The following is a 21,499-nucleotide window of genomic DNA, read 5'->3' on the forward strand; positions in this document are numbered from 1 at the left end:
AGACTTTCGGGAGTGGACAAACAAAGGAAGCTAGCTGTCAGACCTTGCGTTAGGATATTTCTGTGATATTGTGTTGGTGTTAAAAGTTTAATAGCTGTTTGGACTCATTATTATAAGTTGGTATTTCTCTAATCTAGCATGGTTTCCGAAGCATTACTTATAACATTATTTCTCAGCTCTGGAACTCAAATAATTGTCTGATGAACCAAAAGTGTATCTAGTTAAATACATACACATTTCTAGCTGTAAGAAAGATTGCTTGAAAAAAAAACAACACCTGAACATAAAATACACACTTTTACTGGAATAGTCATCCAAAAATAGACCCAAGAAAAAGAGATCCAAATACAGAGGTATGCCTTCTTTTATAACATAAAAAAAGGCCATTTTGTGTGGCCATTTTGAGACTTTTCATTTGTACTAGCTATCTAGGTTTAAATCAAGCATAGCTAGCTAATAATGCTAGATAATGATGCTATGATAGCTGCTAAGAATTGAAATGTTTATGAATTATCTGAATGTCAAGCCAGTAATTTATACAGTTAATTGCTGCTGCTGGCTGGCTGCTTAGTGCTGCTCTTTCTACCCCGTAAGTACGTTAGACATTGTGCTGAAGTGAGTTGACCAACATGGACAAATAATTACTCATATTGTTGGGCATATATAACTGATTAATCCTCTTATTTTATTAATGAATAATCACAACTAAGAAGTAATTGATGCACTGCAGCAGATGTTTGTCCTACTCTGCAGGTGCATGTGTTTGCTTGTGCAGTAATAGGCTTATGTACTCTATAACTGGCTATATAAAGGGGTGGCTATAAAGGGCACCAAAATGGTTAGAGCCGGCCCTGTGCATGATGATGAATTGTACACAGGACTGGGACTCAGGTAATGGTGACTCAACTCGGACTGTTCTTTGGTGACTCTGACTTGGACTTGGACTCGGACACTAGGGACTCTTGATACACCTCGGACTCAAGAGTTGGTGACTTGACTACAACACTGGAGGAGTGTATGAAAGATTTATAGCGGGAAGGTGTATGAAGTTCTGAAACAGTAAATAAACCTCGGTGACATAACACTATTTTGCGGTATCTGTTTCTGGATTTCAAAGAGGAGAATATACCTCCAGCACTGTGCTCGATGCCCTGACATACTATTTATTCCGTCAGGGCCAATGAATATCCTGAACACAGCTTTGAGGTGACTTGAGGGCAGCTGAATGCTTGTTCTTTGTCTCAGGCTCATCAGTTAAGGACTTTAAGACCAGCCATGCCCTCTCTTTTTTTTTTTTTTTTTGCCTGCGAGTATCTAAAAGCAGTTTCCTTGTTAAATATTCATGCTGCCCTTCTCTTTCAGGCGGGCTAAGATTTTTTTGAAGTGCATAAGTGCTGTATCGGTGTTTCGATGGCGGGGCGTAAATGGAGCGTGAGGACTCTGGCAGATGTGCAGCCCAGGATTCAGCTGATAACAGCCGTGTCCGTTACATGAAGGCAGAACACAGAGGAGCGCATCTGACGACAGAGATGAGACATCTACTTTTTGTTTGTGTGGAGGAGTCGGGGAGAGGGAGGCGAAGGAAAATGAGGAGGTGTGAGAACTCTTAAGGGACCAGCCCTCGATAGAAGAGCTATATAACACAAAATCGTACTCATTTTTTGAGTTCCCCTTTAGTGTCCTTGTACTAACCCACCCAGCAGCTCCTTACTTAAAAGCCAGAACTTGCCTGTCCTTGAGAATAACCTGCTTGTAATGAGCGCTGTCTAATCTTCTGTAGGACTTACTTGTAATTGACAAAAGAACCATCAAAGGCAACTTCATAGCTGGGACTAAGTGTAAATCATGTTTTAATTAAGGAGGATATAAGGATTCCTTTCTTCCCTCAGCGAGAAAGACTTTCCCAATGGACTGCCTTCAAATTCCACAGTAACGTTACTCCAAATAGCTTAACTAGATGCTAATTGGAGGCTGTGCTAGCCAAGAGGAGGCTACATTCTTTTTTAATCAATCTTTTAGAAAAAAGGGCTACAGTAGTGCTTTTCTCTTTTAAAGGAGCCAAGTTGATTGGCCCAAAACAGGTCTTTATTTTTAGGGCGAGGGATTTTGCAAACGTGACAGAACAAGAAAGGTACAGAGCAGGGTGTCAGCAAATTGTTCGTGGTTTTGCCCTTTGATTCTTCTCTTAGAACTTTCTATTTAAATAGAATTACAGCCCCATAGTTGTATGCCTCTGTGAACCCGTCAAGTTCCAGCATGCATCTGTGTCTTTGAAAACGTGGATGCTTTACACACATCTTCAAACCGGCAGCACAGAGGATCTATGAAAACAGCACAGTTTCAAGGTAGACACCGAAGATTAGTGTCACCAGTTCAGTATCTGATCAAATTTCTCCCCTTCTGTTCCTGAGATATGACAGTGATGATATGAGTGATGGTCAGAGTCAGAAAAAATGTTTTTGGAGAACATTATGATATATTGCAGTAAAGTTGACCTTTTGGATATAAAATGTAATTACGTCATCATTTTATTCTATTAGACATTTGTTTGAAATGTTGCCATAATTAGCACATTAATTCTTAAGTAATGGCCAAAACATGTTTCATGAGGTCACAGTGACCTTGACTTTTGACCACTAAATCTAATCCAATCATTGTTGAGTCCTAGTGTACTTTTGTTTCAAATTTCATGAAATCCCCTCAAGGCACAGTGACCTTGCCCTTTGACCAAAAAAATCTAATTTGTTTATTCTTTCAATCAGTGGATGTTTGTGCCAAGTTTGGAAATATGGACGGACGGACGGATGTACAGACGTTCGTACATATGTAAGTACGGACGGACTGATAGATGGATACAGACAACCCGAAAACATAATGCCACCTGCTACAGCTGTGAATGGCGCAGAGGCATAAAACCAACCATGAATGTGTGAATGAAAGGTAAGGAAGATGTAAAACGGCCTGACCATGAAAAACAGTTAATATTGCAGCATGTGTCACCAGGATAAAGACAGAAAGCTCCTGAAAGCGACCTCGAAATGTCGGTGACGTAATGAACAAGGTCTAGACAATAAAAAATCCTGTTATTTTGTCCGACAGAAGGAGAGTCTAAAGCAACTCAAAAGCACTTATTGATTTTTGCTGAGCAATCACAACTCACATACAGAAGTATGATTCACAGATAACCTTGAGGTATGAATGGAGCCTACAAATCACCACCCACAGAAGCCATTATCAGTGTGCGAGTCATTAACATGTCATTTATGTATATAGGGGTGTGGAGGGGGGGACAATAGGCCATCTGAGGGCCAGGTGGAGGAATTAAACTCACAAATCACTTAGGATCTGCCATTTTCTACCGGCAACACGTTAGCAATAAACACAAACTCATTATTGCAGTGCACTCCTTGGCCTATAAATGTCTCTGAAGCTGAGACAGGTAGTAGTGATGAGTAAAGCCTTATATCACTATTTGGACTGATAGGCCAGAAGGGAACCCACCCGGCATCTGTGTGTGTTCCACCAAAATGGCTGAAATGGCAGCTGCAATGGCCTGCGAGTTATTTGATTAGGGCTCCCTGTGGACCAATCATGTTGCTACAGAAAGAAAGATACAGAGAAACAGAGAGAAGAGAGAATGAAAGAGAGAGAGAGATTTCTGTTGATGGATGACCCACCCATAACAAATCCTATTTTAGGAATAGTTTAAAGTTTTGGAAAAAAAATGACTATGTGCTTCTTGCTTCAAGCTAAATGAGTAGAATGATACCTTATTAATTTCTGTGTATTCAATATGAAGCTGTAGACAAGGGATGATTAGCTTAGCTTGGCATCAAGATAGAAAACAAGGGTAACCAGTTTACCGGGCTCTATCCAAAATCTGCTTATTAGCGCCCTTAAAGCTAACTAATGAACATATTGTATCTTGTAATATATTAATGGCACAATGCGTAAGATATGGCCAGAATTTGGAAAAAAAACATTCAAACAAATGAGAAAACATTATCAGCAGAATGTGAAGAAGTAACAGTTTTGACGTAATGTCAAAGAATCCTATGTTGTATCCTATGTTGTAGAGATATTTACTGAAATGAGCACACCAGGTAGTTCTGGCCCATTCTATCCTCTGTTAACACTTATATCCCGAGAGGTAATAGTTAGGGAGTAGTCTTAAGTCCGTCTACAGTCCAATAAAGAGAGGATGGAGAAGCAGAGCTGCCCAGAGGATACAGCCTCCATTTATTGGCTATGAAAACATGTTCGGCGGCAAAGAAAAGAAGAGATATTAGAGTAAAACAAGAGTAAACATTTGCATGGCTTTCTACCGCTAGAGACAGCTCTTGGTGAGTAAAGGGATAAGCTTTGATAAGGTTTGATGCAATGTTTTTTTTTCTTTTTTTCTAGTTGGAGCACATGGCCAGGCATTCCACAATTTTCCTTGATGGGAATATAACAAATGTTCAAAATGATTAAACAACAGATACACCAGGAGAGGGAGGCTCCAATACACCTGAAACGTTAGTTAGCATCCACCATTTAACAGCAGACATAACTGCAGACAAAGGACATGAGACCAGCCGCCACTAAGCTAATGCGTAAGGTTACAATATAATGTTACGACGACATTCACCACGCTTAAGTTATTTTTCACAGGAATTGTTTTTATCATGGGCAACAGCACTGATCTTCCCCATGACTGACATTGCCACATAATGTTAGCTACAGTAGCTTTATGGGTTGTTGACTCATCTAATGCTAATGGTTGAGATTGTTAAATTTGTGCTAGCTAATTGACCTGCTGCTATTTCATTAGAATGAAATGACATAACCTGACTTAACAAAACTTGAAAAAACTAGAATAATTAAGTTGACATTTATCGTGACACTTATTGATATCGACAGATATGAACATTTTTATAAAGATAACATTTTTGGCCATATTGCCCAGTCCTACATTAAAGTATTAAAGCATGTTTTTGAAAAACACTTTTCTCAAACTTGTCTTCTAATTTAGGACAAAAAGTGACAGTTTGTTATGGTTCATTCATATCATGCTGGCATGTATCTAACAGTGATATCACAACAAAGCCGATCTTTCCAAATTATGCTTAAAGGAGATAAAACGTTAATTTTCCCTCCTACATAGCTGCAAATGCAAAATGTCCCATCAATTGGCAAACAGTCTCATCTAGTAAGGCCTTTAACCTTGAAAACTGGCATCAGATGCAAAAGGCAAGTTTTATGATTCAAGGCTGGGCACTGGAAGAAAACAGTGAGTCACTGTTCATTTACATCTGTAGCAACTTGCCCTCTGGTATCTAGTCAAATGACTGTCCCCAATTCTACAGTTTTTTTCCTGAACTGTACCTGAGCTTACATACACAAGACCTACATGTACTCACACCTGCTTAAAGCACACTCTCGCCACATCAGAGCAACACTCACATTTCGCCAGCCCACCCAAGCACACATCACACGCAGTCGCTAATGAATGGCACCGCTAATTAGCCTCCTTCCTTTCTTCTGCCTCCCACTCCCTTAACACAGGATCACAGAGTGTGGGTCGGTCGTTCTCAGTGTGGAGGGCAGACTATTCACTAGAGAGCCCTTTACTGCCGAAATCACCAAGATGCCGGTGAGCAGCTTGTCTGATTAGCACTGATTACTCTCTAATTGGAGTTCTCCAAAACACGATGACCTCTGCTTTGTTTACTGATGGGATTAATCACAGTCTGGCAGAATTAGAAATCCCAACTGAATTCATTCCTTCCTCATTATTTGAAGGCTGCGGAGCTCAGCCCCCTGCCCCCTGCCCCCGCCACCCCGCCACCTTTCTTGTTAGATGCTGAGTAACCGGCAAATTATTCAAACTGCAACGCATTTTCTGCACAAGCAGTGTGCGAGGACCAGGATAAACCTCAACCCTTTCACGGTGCACCTTATTGATTTTCAGGGTTTGATTCAACTGCTGGTCTGCCTCCGTTAACTCTGATACAAGGAAGATGGCTCTGATTCTGCATTTGTGCTCCTGTAAAAGTGCACAACTCAAAAAAAAACAATTGCTTTCATGGAACGACACCTGCTGGAAAAAATAGTAAACGGTAAATGGGCTGCACTAGATATGCATAAATGTATGGCACTTTTCTGGTCTTTTTTCTTGTCCACTCAAAGTGCTTTTACACTACATGTCACATTCACCCATTCACACACACATTCACACACTGGTGGCCAAGGCTACCATGCAAGGTGCCACCTGCTACTCAGTTACCATTCATACGCATTCACATTCCGATAAAGCAGCATCAGGAGCAATTTGGGTTCAGTATCTTGCCCAGGGATACTTCGACATGTTGACTGGAGGAGCGAGGGATCAAACTGCTGACCTTCCGATTAGAGGACGACCCGCTCTACCCCTGAACCACACACAAAAGCAACAAGTCACTTTAAAAACCAAATTTTTGGGCCTAGAAAGCTAGAAACACAACATGACTCACTAAAACACAACCGGTTTCATTGTTTGTGGGTCTTGAACAGTGGTCTGCAGCTCGACTGGCGTCTCACCAAGGCAGACGTTGGACTAAGTCATTGTTGTGCAAGTCACAAGTAAGTCTTAAGTCTTTGCACTCAAATTCCAATCCCAGTCCCAAGACAAGTCAGAGAAGTCACAAGTCAAGTCCAAGGTCAAGGCAGACCAATGTCCAGTCAAGTCCCAAGTCTTAAACTTGGAGTTTTTAAGTCCTGAAGAAGTCATATTGCATTCTCTCGCCAATGTAACCCCTTTTTACCTACAATTTATAATATATTATAAGTACATTCATTTTGTATGTTTCTTTCCTGTCTTGCATTAAACTCATCTCATTTTGGAAAATTTCCATAACTTGCTTGTCCCAAATTGGCTTGATGGAAGGTATCAAGTATTTTCAAGTCAAAAGGCTGAAGTCCAAGTACAGTTACAAGGCAATGGTTTTTAAGTCCAAGTTGAGATGCAAATCTTTGATGATTTTGTCAAGTCGAGTCTAAAGTCATCAAATTTGTGACTCAAGTTTGACTTGAGGATAAAGAAAAGGGTATATGAGGTATATCCACCTCCTTTTCTGTCTGTTTACAGTATACACATCTATCAGCCAAAAAAGTTGTTTAAATACATATAAGAGACCATACCCATTTCCTCCCCAGAAAAACCTACCTATCTACCGAGCGGTACACCCACCTCATCAATTATGACTAGGCCAGTTGTAGTAAGGCAGTTACACATAATAATACAATCAAGGATCATCAGTTAATGCTAATCTCAATTATTTTTTATGCAATATAGTATGGTAAAAATAACACCATTTATGACAGATATGAGAGTGATTTCATCACAAACATGAAAGGCCCTCTGATGCTTTCGTGTTTTGAGTCCTGCCAAACTTGTAAGTTACTTGACATGTAATTTACCAATTTAATCAACATTGTCAGATAATTAATATATCGGTGAGTAGCCATATAATAAGCAGTAACATGAACAAAAAAACAAACAAACCTGTAATTATTGCAAAATTGGGTCTTTTTTAATGTGATTGAGACCCTCAACTTCTCACCAGGGCCTGCCTGGCAATAATGACAGCTCTCTTAACAAAACCAGTGATTTATTATCTGCTGCAAACACCCAATTACAGGGAGATTTTCTCAAATGACTACTTTACTGATTTTCAATCTTATCTTAATGTTCTTGTTTATATACACCATTACACCTATCAATACTCTTTGTATAGCTTAGGCAGGCTCTGTTCACCACCCCTAAACTTGGCGCAGTCACAGGATGAGCAAGAAAAACTGCAGTTTTTCAGAATCTTTTGCAGTCTCTCTGTTGTATCTGGTGAAAACGATAATGACAGATCTTTGGGTGGATATTGAGTTGTTCTTGCTACTACTCACCCCATGGCTGCATCATCAGATGAGGGATTTGAGAATGAGCTTTTTACAACATTGTTATACTGTAGTAGTGACTTGTTGAATACAGGCATGTAAGGCTATGACAGAGATGTGCAGGAGAGGCTGAAATGGGCAAAATGGATGTTAGAAGTAGTGGCAGTACAGCTGATGACAAAGAGCAGCACTAAGAGTGCAAACAAAGGATGACAAAGTGTTGAAAACAACAACCCTTAAGTTTGAGTGACCACTTCAGACAAGGAAGTTAACCGATGACATAATGAGAATCCTCCAGAGAGCCCAAAAGACAGCCACAGTTACATATGTAGACAGGTGCAAAGACAGAAACACAAACGCATAAGGATAGATCTGGTGTGACAGGCAAAAAACCAGCCAGCAAGTGAGAGGACAGAACAGATGCTCTGGGACGAGGCCTGGGCTCGCAGCCGTCACAACCACAGTGTGTGTTGTCAGTGCAGAGAGGTTGATGGCAACATCACAGATCCCACTTAAGAGCCTGCTCGGGAGCGTCTGCCGATCCGTGGGGACCGAGTCAGGCAGCCGGTGTTGCCGTGTGGCTGGCATTGGCAGGAAGTGACCAGGTTTCAAACCATCTCACTGACATCTGTCACCCTCTGAATACGCAAGGCCATATCAGTCAGTTGATGCTATAAAAAAATATCTATCCTACAGCTGTGAGTCATTAAGTCACACATTATTGAGACCTTTTTTTTCCTTTGTGGAAAGTGTTCACAGAATTATTTGACAGAATGCATAATCACTTTTTTTTGCTGAGAATTAGATGAGAGGTTTGATACCACTCTTATTTCTATCCATCTATTTATGAAGCTAGAGCCATGAGGCGATTAGCTTAGCTTAGCATAAAGACTGACAGCAGGGGGAAAACAGCTCAGCTGGCTCTTTTTTTAAAGTTTAAAGTGTGTGTGTTTTCTTTTTCTCTTCTTGTACAACTTTGTTTTATCATGTCATCATGGTGTACCTTTATTCTGACCTGCCGAGGGACTACAGACGCAAATTACCTCTAAGCTACAATCTGGTACAGTGCATCAAAAGGTAACATTTATGTTTTAAACTGTATATGGTCCCTATTAAATAAGATAAATGAATAGATAAATTGTTATTGTTATTGAACAACCAGGCTTCAGTTAGCCAATCAAATCGTAAACTTAAAGTTAACATAACAAAAATCAGCAAACTTTTTGTTGCTATCAACACACAGGTTAGACACACCGCTCTGGTGAATGGACAGTTCAATGTCATTCCTGCGCGAATAAGCTAACACAGCAACAATGGCTAAAACTCAACAAGCCATTAAACGTCTTCCAACAAACTCACACTGACACTGACACAGCTCGGCTCTGTCATTAAATCTGTTAATAACTGTTAAGTAATGTTGGCCATGTCAAGCTAACAGTTAGCCCTGTCACTGTATGTGTGTGTGCAGGTGAACTCTTGCCAACTATTCCCTACAAGAAGCTCACATTTAAGCAGCAATAAAGGGAACAATGAAATACATTTTGATCCAATTTTCAATAGTAAAAAAAAAAAAAGTCATGTTCATATGTAGAAGGATGGGCACTGATTGCTCTATACACTGAATAAATACAGATGTCCAAATCGAGTACTCGAGTATCTTGTCCATCCCAAATGCCTAGTAACACCGCTACAGCTCAATCATTTTGTAGTTTAACAAGAAGATGTGAGGCCATATGCACTGACTTCCATGGAGTCTTATTGACACTGTGAGTTGGTAAATAGCAGAGACTCCAAGAAGTCCCTGCTCTCAGATGCTGTTTGTCATGAATTATCGACAGCACGCAACTTACTGTAAAACTACAACTTGTCATTTATGTTTGTGAATGGAACTAACAACTTGTAATTCATGAGCTGAGAGGTGCTGGTACAGTGTACTTTAGAGCTTGAAAGAGGCCAGCTGTTTCCCCCTGCTTCAAGTCTTCACACTAAGCTATGCTAATTATCCCCTGGCTCCAGGTCAACACTTAAAACACAGACACAAGAGTGGTATTGACAGAGGTGGGATCAGCCTATTGTTTTGCAAGTCACAGGTAAGTCTCAAGTCCTTGCACTATGGTCCTAAGGTTAAACTTTGAGTTTAAAGTCCTCAAACAGTCATAATGTGCTATCATCACATGTAATACCATTTTAACAACAGCGTAATAACAGAATAAATGTCCAAACATCATGAATTTTTTTTTTCTAAATTTTGATTAATTTATTAAAACAAGCTTGCTGGAAGCTGTTGAGTCTCCATCTGCAATATTTAACCTGCACATTTTGCATGCCACAGTAAGTTTTCTGTTGACCATGATATAATTTTTGAATGGGAATAAAACTATAAGTGTTGACTTCCTGGGAATGAAGTGTTAATGTTAGCTGATTCTGGAAATGTTTCAATCTTTGGGCTTGGGGAAAAGAAGTATTTGCAAATAAAAAGGTTCAAGTCCAACTGAAGTCACAGGTCACTGGTGTTGCAGCTAGTCAAGTTGCAGGTCTCTCTGATTTTGTGAAGTCGAGTCTTAAGTCATCAAATTTCTGATTTGAGGCTGATTCAAGTCCAAGTCACGAGACTTAGAGTCCAAGTCCCTGGGAATGATACTCTTATCTGACTCAGGGCACTTCCAAAAATAAATCATTTTGTCTAAGGTAATTCTTTGTATAATATCACTTGTATTTTTTTCTGTATCTTGAGAGAAAAGCCTATTGGGTCACTTCAGTTGTTTTATTTCATTATTTTTTGTAGTATTATTAGTCAGACCTACATCATCATTATGACCAAATATTCAGTCAGTTCCCATCCATTTGAGCAGTTTCAGGAGTACCAGTACTCCATTAACATGGACAGATTTAAACAAGTGAGAGAACCTGCGTGCCACAACCAGCTGATATAAATACATTATGGAGAGCTTAACTGAACACGTTGTTCTTTCTCCCTAATCAGAAGACATTTTCCATTAGGCTAATTTGAAAAAAGCAAATTTCCGAATGCCACAGAATCATTAATGGCTATGAGTCTTTACCCCTAAAAGTTAAGTTCCCACCATCTGAAAAGTGTTGTCCTCTGTTGACACTTGTGTGCAACCCAAAACACTTTGGGATCCATTAAGGGTACTAAGCACATAACCCCACAGATGCATCCAAGGACATTGTTGCCAAACGTTTGCTCGCCTGTATTCAACCTAGAAAAAACAACTTTAACATGCAAGAATAAGGAGCGGCACTGAGAGAAACATACAGTTCAAAGGGTTCTTACATGACTTGATGTGCAAATCATTCCTCATCTCTCTCCATGCTGTCTGGGATCCTGGGGTTCAAAAGATCCCCCATCAATAAAAGTGAGCCTGACAGTTTATGATGAGCGAACAGTGCGCTGTCATTTGAACATCATCAAAGATACATCCGCTGTGAATGGCTAAAGAGAGAACAGCTCGCTCACATCACACAAGGCCCTGCTGAGCACACTTTTTAGCCCCTCGCAGCCTGAACCAAATTGCCTTATCTTGTGTAGAAAACGATAGAGCTGCTATTACCAACGGGGATACTAAAACATTTAACTGACAGCTTCCAATTACACACCTATTGATTACAGTAGATTTCTCCATCGCCCTCTCGCCTCTGCTATACCTATCATCTGTATCTTTCTTTGCCCTTCTTCAGATGACAAGATACTGAGGCTGAATTGCCCTGCAGATCAAAATTTCAAGCCCTGTTTTTGGAGAGTTAAAAAAAAAAGAAAAATTACCCAGAACAGCAGAGCAAAGCAGAGTGTAGAACCCAAAGAGCTTGGCTGACAATAATTGCAGCAAAGAGTAGTAATGGCTCACAATTGCACTTGTACGCTTTGTACCCTGTGATAAAAAAGCCTGTGAACGCTTTTACAGTAACGTTTAACTGAGAAATGGCACATACACAGGCCTTTTGTGTAGCTTTTGGAAGGTTGCAGCAATGTATAAGGTTACATGTCAATGTTTTTTTTATTTTTCACATGGCTTTAACAACCATGCTGCTTTCTTATTTCCCTCATTATAAAATTAAAGTGAAACAAAAAGAAATAATTGTTCACTCTGGTATGCTCTCTCCAAGTGACCCTGATATTTTACAACCGTAAATATACTGCAGCCTAGCCGGCCGACTGCGCTCCCCCTGACAGAACTGTGCTTACAAGCGTTATGTAAAGGACATAATTGGCTATGTAAAACTCTTGCTCTATTAGACGAGGAGAGCATGGTGCCTGATAGCCTTCATCACCACTAAAGCTCTTCATTAATCTCCATCCACAAGGTCAAGGAGTTGCCCCATACAAGACAAATGAATTAAGGCTCCACCATCAAGGAATGAACCTTGTGTGACCGAACGACAAGGGCGGAACGCGGATTTGGGAGACTGTTATCGTAGTGAGCTGCCCCCTGAAAGTCCAGGATTCGAATCATCAGTAGAACCCTCAGTCAACTAGAGATTCTTCAAGCTGTACAATTCTTTATATTTTCTTTTTTTTTTGTCACTGAGTGTTCAGGGCACTTTTGGGGACGTTTTGATCCCCAGATCAGATCAGGGTCAGGGTTTTTTAAAACCAGTCTCAACCAGCCCAGTTAGGAGAAACAATCCTTTTCATTCAAACTATCAATAAAAAAACGTGTCAAACAAACAGTGACCCGAAACCAACCTGTAACCCTGTAAACCGCAGCTGAAGGCTGACCATTGCTAATAACAACCTACTTGATGTTGGCTCTATTGTATATCATTTCCAGTTATTATGAAAATACAAAACATGTGTTTTCTGTTTATAAAGTGATAACATATTGAAAGACAGCAAGTACACACCCAATTTTTAAGTAGTTAAGTAATACGTCTTAAGTATGATCTCGAGCACACAGTGACGGATTCAGTGTGGACAGAGAGACGCCTGCTTGCCTGCTGTTATGACACAGTGTTTGGCATGCAAGTCTAACTAAACAAGCTTACACGAAGCTCTTAATATTGGACTGTGCGCTGACCTGTGCATCACTTCTGCAGAGTGAGCACTCCTTGCTTTCACGCTGCCACACAGAGCCTGACCCAGGGTGAAACCATTTTTTCACAGAAATCGTGTGACCCCTTCATCACACTGCCTTTGCTTTTTTTACACAGAACCAACCAATGCCGACACCGTGCTGCCCTCATGTGATTTTCAATAGCATGCCGGCGTTCCAAAATCAGAAGAGGCTTGACGGGTGTGACTCATAGCACAACGGTATCCACCTCTAGTCAGCCGAAACACGATAGCAATAGTTAAACATGGCAATAACAGTCATTCACTGTACCTGTTACATGGCGGTTGATCTCGTTCTGTGCGAGGAGTTGCTGAATGTAATCGTCAGTTAAAAGTGTGTATGTTTTAAGCTGCTGTTCTTCTTCTTTGAGTTCTACTTTTTAATTCTGCTGGCAATGGGTCACGCACATATGTTGTCAAAATGTCACACCTGTCCTCTTCAGCTGGCTTTCCCCTTTGTAACTTTATCTTCTGTCTTCTGCTTAGAAGTGGTGAACTTACTGCTCACAGCAACTCAATACAATATGGTCTGTGGCTTTTGTATGATATACAGTCTGCAAAAAATGTTGCTGCATATTTTCTATTCCTCGTTAGCTCAGTTAGCCCGTATTAGCTTGGAGGGCTAACCTGGCTTGTTTATTCTTTTTCACATCGCTGTCACTGTGAGCATCAAAGCTGTACCCTGTTCAAACTCTCAAACTTTAAATAGAAAAAAGGATCAATTAGTAGAGTATTTATACTGAAAAGACAAATCAAATTCAACTGACAAAACTCTGAGTCAGACACAGCCCAAGTATGCTGCAATGTACTTTTATCCTACCTACAAAAAAGACTGTTATTTTGTTGGAAAAGTTGTGATCATGAAATCAGTGCATGTCTCTTATGTCCTCATGTTGCGTGCTGAGGTCTTACTCTGCTGTTCCTGCTTTGAAGATCCCTAAAGCTTTAAACCCCCAAGAAAACTCAACTGCTTCTTCCCAATGCAGTAAACAACAACTCTGGGCCTTACCAGAGCTTTTTTGTACACAGCGTCTGACCCTGAAATAATTCCCGCTTCCACCAAACCAGACTTACACTCAGTGGTAAAGGTTACCCTCCGAGCCAGCATTTAATGTGGAAGAAAAATATTGCGCGCCTACACAAATAAATCAAAATGCATTTAGGACAGGTCTGCACCAGGAGCACACTGCATCTCTCTGCTATGAGTATTGTAAGCAGCCAACGCAAAAGCTGCATTGATCACACTAGAAATTTGTCCTTTTATTACCTCTCATATCCTTGGAGGTCCCTGAGTGTGTATGTGGCCGTGGAAGTGCAAGAGTGTGCCCATTTCCTACCATTTTTTTTAATCAAGTTTGGCTAATGGCAGACGACATGAGCACATTTCAATGGCCAACTCTTCCAGTGTATCAATAGGTCCAGGTCAGCTGCAGGGCACTCACCCTTCTGAAAGAAACTCACTTATTAAGGCCTGTGATCGAAAGTGCTTTGGCTGATGATAAGACGGGGTTATATTCATGAAAAACGCCTCTTTAATAAATCCTCTCCCATCTGCCTAAATAGATGCTTTTGAGCTATTACATCCTGTCCTCGGAGGACAAGGGGAATCGAAATCTTAATGGGGCTGGATTACCGCCGTCGTTGTCGGGAGGTTTTAATGACGGACATTTTGCTGGAAAAATGACCGGAGAAAAATTGGGGAGACTCGACTGGAGAACAAGGCCGAGAGGCGAGTGGTCTAACCTCAATTATATGTGCGCCCCCCCGAGCAGTGGCTTTGCTCGAGTTTGTACAGCACCTCTTACACACACACACACACACACACACACACACACACACACACACACACACACGACACACACTCAGGGCCTCACTCTGCATGTTTTTGCACATATACTAGTCAGACACTTGCACATGCACACACTTGCAAAGCAGATATTATCACATTGGGAAATATCAGATCAGCTTTGTCTGTATAAATTGGTTATTTTATCTCTTTTGTTTTGCTTTTGCTTTATTTTTCAAACCCAACTGACTTAACACATTTATATTAGTTTACTACACGGATGGATTACTGAATGAGCCCACACGGCACAGGCTCAAGGGCCCAATGTGCTCAGGGACCCCTGGCCCTCACTTGCAAATTGTCACACAAATGAACAAATATCGACAAGTAAAAGTCTCCAACTAACCCCAAAGAGATGCAAAGTAACTGCAAAAGAAACACAAAATCTTTGATGACATCATCAGGATTGTCTTGTTTCTTTTTTGTTGTTGGTAGTTTTTTTTTTTTTTAACAGAAAGCATGTGTTACAAAGCTTGTAGTTTGATACATCTAAGATCGGACAGGGTGGTTCAAGCAAAAAAATATATCAAGTTGTGTTATGGGAGATGTAGGATCCAGGCTGCCTATTTTGGACCCCATATATAAGGGACAAAAATTCAGTATATCTTGGTCTCTGCAGCTTCAGTTTTCTTCTAATCTTCCTTTCATAAGTCATCTAACTTTATAAAAATGCAATACTTACACACTTGATCAAGGTGTTCTAGAGAGATTGCATTCACGAGAATGGGACGCACATGAGGATAACTCAGGCATAAAAAAGGGTGAAAACATAGCTGTAAATATGCCACGGTGTGTGGTAGGAACCAGACTAAGACTACATTTTTACAATACACTGGCAGCCATTCCATCTTACATGCATTACATTCCTCTCGGGGTCGCACAGGAGCGAACACATACTACATACTGTACTCACTCATGCTCACATATATAAAAAGGCAGGAGCAATAATGGGAGGTGAAAAACTGGTCAAGGTCAGCTGGGCAACTTCTCTACATCACAGGCATGAATAGAGGGGCCATGATGTTCGCTCCCTGCATCAGTATCAGCAAGATCACATCATATGCTTAAAAATACACTCAAAAGTGCACACAAAACAGGCTTGAAGCACTTACACACACTCCGCTGTGATAATTTAAGCTCTGTGTAGTACTTGCTGTGTCAATATGCCACCTCTCGTGCTCTCGAGAAGAGTAACATCATTTGTTCTGTTACGACTGCTGGTGGTGCATGTGAAACTTGGCTCCCCATAGCTAAAAATCATTACTGGTCTATGTATGTGTATGTATGTGTGTGTGTGTGTTTGTGTGTTCTACCGAGTGGGAGGGACAAGGCTATTTGCCCCAAGCACTTATAAGACAAGTGGCTGTTATATTATCATGTCGACATCAAAGACAGAAACCATCAGGAGTGGAACCGTAAGGCAACAACGCTGGGTTGCAAAAAGGTTCAATTTTCATCACATAGGTCAGACATTCACACAGGGAAATATGCTGTATAATGATAGATGTTGTGTTAAAAACTCACTTTCTTTGCACATGCTATATACACTGTTCGTACACAAGTCTGTATCTGTTTCTCCATTTGACCTACCACCAACGCATAAGACAACTACAAAAAAAAAAAAAAGCCCAAGGGTGAGCAGAGGGCCACCAGGAGCACTTACAACGCTCCAAAGCAGAGCTGAGGAGCTAAAGGCTCATTAAGCATGTTGTGTAGGATCTACAAATTATGCAAGACCCCGCTTCCCCCTTGTGTCACAGCTGGTGTCAGTGTTTACAACCTTGAGGAGAAGATGTAACAGAATTATCCTTTCGGTCACGAAAACAGAAAAAAATAGAATTACTCACAATTGTATGCCTCCCATTTACAGTTTACATCCATGTCGGTGAAAACATGGACGCTATACACACACCCTCCCTGTGGCAACACAGTGTCAGCAATTCAGTATCTGATCAAATGTCTCCCCTTCTCTCACTGAGTATTATTGAGAATGGCCAGAAAGTTGTTTTTGGAGAACATTATGATGTCACAGTTGACCTTTAACCACCAAATTCTCATCAGTTCCTTGTTGAGTCCAAGTGGATGTTTGTGCCAAATTTGACAAAATCCCTTCAGGTGTTCCTGAGATATTGCATTAATGAGAATGAGACGGTCAAAGTCGCAGTGACCTATGTCCACCATATTTAAATCGGTTCATTCTTAACTCAAAGTGAATTTGTGCCAAATTTAAAGAAATTCCCTCATCATGTCGTCATGATATCATGTTCCCAAGAATGGGAAGGAGAGATGAACAACCCAAAAACAAAATGACAAAAAAAATTAACAAAGCATTTAATTAAATTTTGCCCTTAACTTGGACAAATTTACATTAATAATTTTTTTAAACACCGCTCCTTTTGTCCTTCTTCCTCAACTTATCACTGTACCAGACTTTGCAACTTTTTTCAACTTTGCAAAATAGTTTTAGTTAATTTTAATAAATGTACGCCTTGTGCTTCATATCTCTTAAGGTGTGACATATCCTTCATCTTGCCATCATACACATGAAGACTTAATTCAGCCCTATCCAATGAGACTCTAACGCTAAAATATGGATCAAACTTTAAGGAGATCAAGAAAAAGGCCCAGAGAGGGATGATTTGTGAGGTTGGGGGCAAATAATGTATTTACTGTAGCCTATTTACAGATAGTGTCGCTGCAAAAAGGTCCCACTTGAGTCTTTACACGTAGCTTTTTGTACATTATGTGCGCTTAACACACGTTAGTTTATTGCCATGTGAAGTGGCAACATGATAAAATAAGTGGGACACCCAAACCAAACCCGCTTAAGGACCCTAAAAATCTAGGCTGAGCTCTGCCTTAAATCTACATAATAGTGTTTTGTTTTTGTTTTTTAAACACATTACTTCCTTGAGCTTCGGCACAATAACTCACCTACACATTATTGGACTGAATAAGTTCTACGCTTAACACAAAACATATTGAAAATTCATCATTTTGATTAAAATGACTGCAAAGTTGCTAAATATTGACTCACAACTCAAACTGAATAATTCTCTGCCCCTTATTTTTATTACCTTTTAAATTACGGCTCTGCTTTCTTGGCCGCCTGCTACAGGAGATGCGAAGCTTGGCCACACCAAAGCACCACTTAACAGCTGCCGCCCAGCAAAGTCATTTCAGATAAGTTGAGCTCAGTGGGTGAAAGCTCCCATGGAGCACCTGGCAACCCTGGTTTATTGTCCCAACAACCAGCGGTAATGTCACACCTCAATGTGGAACTTAGCCTTGACACCTCACACACTGGCTTGATGCCCTGTGGTGGTTTGAGAACACCACTGGGTCTAGTTACCGTGTCCTGGCGAATGACACTCACTAGCAAGGTGACTCAGTGCTTGCCCTGCTGTAAATGGCACTATTTCACATCAGATTGGTATTGTGTGTATTGTGTGTTTGTGTGAGTGTGTGCATCCTTACCTGTAACAGGCGCTTTCTCTCTCTTTCTCTCTCTCTCTGGCTAATTGGCTAATGGGATGCATGACATCAGCCTGAGGACGAGAGCAGTGACAATAAGATGGCAGAACTGAATTGATGGCTTGTCACAATAATGAGAGCTTTGGTGAAGTTGATCGCATGGGAAAATGAAACTATGCTCTCTCAAGTATACATAAGTTCCATTTTTATTAGTGTGACGCATAAACAGGATCAGCAGTCAACTGAATTAGCATCTTATGTTAAAATTTGCATGTCATTTAAAAACAAACTAAATGCAACAACACAAATATAAGGTAAAATTGCACTCGGCTGAAACGTTGCTCTTACGAGGTGAGTTCAGCAAACGGCTTCAGGCAACCACCTCCGTTCTGTCGCTTCACTGACATAACGTACTCCCTCTGGTCAGCTGAGAGCTACTGTATGCTGTTGCTACAGCTTTCATTGTTGTAGCATTTCAAAAGCCTCCCACCTCCACCCCAGCATCCACCTGAAGGCCATCAGCATGTCGGAAACCAAACTGCATACAAATGCTAAGCATTATTTTTTTGTATATAAATGTAGTGGTTCACACTGGAAAAGTACATGTACAACATCAAACGGATTGGATACTACATATACTTGTTTTTTTGAGTGTGCTGTTGATGGATACTATTATCCCTCAATGCAATGCAAGCCTTTCAAAAAACTTTGAAAAAACAAAAAAGCATAACATCTCCAGCAAAGAAAAAGGTTTATCAATTACCTTTTTTTTCTATTACTAAGACGAGACACTGACGAGCCAGAAATACATTTTTTATAAAAACAAAAGGGGAAAGGTGTTTTCATTGACGAGACATGATGTGACTGAAATGGTAGTGGTACGCTATCAGACATTAAAAATGCATATTTTCTCCCAATTATGCATTTAGTCTGTCTGCACGCATCCTTCAAACAATTCAGCCAGTGGCATTGGTTACATTTTGACAGCCAGCCAGAATTCCAGCTATACAAGATGATATCACAAACTAACAAGTAAATGGTAACAACATGATGGTTTAAAAAAGAGGTTGGTTGGAAAAAAAGAATAGATCTATGGACACATGATATCATTCAGCAGAAAGGAAAAAACAATCCACTGAGGTAACTGGAGACCAGAAGATACCCTGCTGTGGCAAATTGAGTACAAAGAATAGGATTAAACTTAACCCAATAACTAGGTAAAGCATTCTGATATTATAGCAGTAAAAGTGTTGAGTGAAATGTTTAATGAAGCTCAGCACTTGATAGAAACAGTTACCTTGATTCCAAATTCCCATACATGCATTAACCTGATTGAATTAGTTTAAAGAAAGAAAACATTTTGGCAAAAAGTTGACAAAAATGTACTGACTCTTTGTCAACTAAAACTGTCCTTTATTGACGCAACTAAAGGATAAGTATTACTAAATTGTCACTAAACCTGATAAGCATTTTTTCCCAAAGACTATGAGTAAAATGATATAAATGTCCTTCATTCATATGACTGGGAGAATAAACATTTAGAACCAGTGTTCAGTAGTAATGTTTGCTTGGTTAAATGAGCTGATTTCTATCTGTTGGACTGCTGGCTTTTTTTTAAAGGCACACCAACACCACCACATTGTTCAGTTATTGCAACCATCAGGAATCTTTGTTAGAGCTAGCTAAAGATAATAAACTATTGACAAGCCCCATTTTACAATTCACTACCACACTCCTTTAAGTTAGCTAACATAGCCTTACACTTGCAAAACCAATTTACAAACACAATGCTAGAATATGTCTTCCCGCAAGTGGTTAATCCTACACACAGTTTAACATTAAGCTAACATTACATACAATAAACACTGACTTCAACTACAATAGCATTACAGGGTTAACATTACTCCTCTCATATGTAATATTTGGCAAATGTAGACATGTATGCAATAAGCTAACGTTACTATGATTATTTTAGTACTTAGCTCTAAACTTTACCTCTAATTATGAAGGCTAACTTTGCTAGCAGCAACTTCACCGGTGTAGCCAGGAGCCAAATGCAGTCAGGTTGTTGGCGTTTGTGGACTTGCATCGTGTTCTGGGTTCAAATCCACCCGTCCAAAACCCCAGTTCATAATCCAGTGGGTAGCGCCACAGTGGGTTCACACTTGTTCAAAACACACCTAAAACACAAATAAAACATGGTTTAATAGTGACAATATTAAAGAAAACTACACAAATTGGCTTTATTATGACTCATGAGTCACAAACAACATTTGTCTTTTACTAGACACATTTTACCCACATATGCACCATGCTACTGTTTGTAGCAAAAGCCTAAAGCCTTTTACATTGTAGCCTATGAATTAGTCTTGCAGCTAGAAAAATTCTCTTCTACTATTATGATGTCAGAAATGACAATGACATTGGACAAAGGTAACTTTACAAAATTCATCTCAATTACAACCCACAAAGGTTCATAACAATTAGTTGTCTTATATCAGACATGCACTCAAATACAACATGCTAACGCTATTAGCACAAACCTGAAGCACTTTACATTGTACAAATAAGCCTAGCGGCTAACGGAGATTTTCTCTACTCACATGAAGCCAGGATAGATCACACACAGGATTTAAAATGCAAGTCTACTGTCAATTTACACTAATTTAGCAAATGCTGTAGTTAGTTTCTTCAATTTAGTTTCATCCACAGGTCTGTGGTGATTAACAAAGCCTGCTTTAAAATAGTGCTTTGTGGTTCTCCCCAATAATCAGTCTGATTAGTTGCACCTGTGCGCTCAGCTCTGAGGTGGGACCTCAAAGTACCTCAGTGATATTTTAACTGTTTGACACCAGACACATATTACAGGGTTCCCACACATTTTTACCAATACATATTTTCAAGACATTTTCAGATCTTTTCCGTAACATTTTATGCCCTTTTCCATTAATTTATTTAAGTATTTAAGTACAGCAATACCCAAAAACAATATATATTTAAAACTTTTTCAAAACTTTCTTTTAATTGCAAAACATTTCCAGGCCTGGGAAGCAGTTTTTCTAATTTCATAATTTTTCCAGGAATTTAATGACAATGGGAACACTGATATTACATTTGACTTGTCAACTGAACCAACTGTGAGTTTTTCAAAGTGAAAGGAGCTATTAAAAAGCAAAGTGGTGTATTTTTTTTCTTCC

At 39.9% G+C, this 21,499-nt stretch overlaps 1 long non-coding RNA gene across 1 annotated transcript in view; it reads right to left on the reverse strand.

Moving 5' to 3' along the window:
* Positions 1-18,309: 18,309 nt before the first annotated feature.
* Positions 18,310-21,499, reverse strand: part of LOC148185902 (uncharacterized) — a 133,154-nt gene continuing 129,964 nt past the window's right edge. Inside the window, exons 5-6 of the long non-coding RNA XR_015775574.1 lie at positions 20,298-20,482; positions 18,310-18,376 (exon numbers count right to left, since the gene is read on the reverse strand). This is a non-coding gene — a long non-coding RNA (uncharacterized LOC148185902). The remainder of the gene's footprint in view (positions 18,377-20,297; positions 20,483-21,499) is intronic.

This window comes from Plectropomus leopardus, chromosome 22, assembly GCF_026936395.1.
Source record: "Plectropomus leopardus strain MGB_pleo_1.0 chromosome 22, ASM2693639v1, whole genome shotgun sequence".
Taxonomy (NCBI): domain Eukaryota; kingdom Metazoa; phylum Chordata; class Actinopteri; order Perciformes; family Serranidae; genus Plectropomus; species Plectropomus leopardus.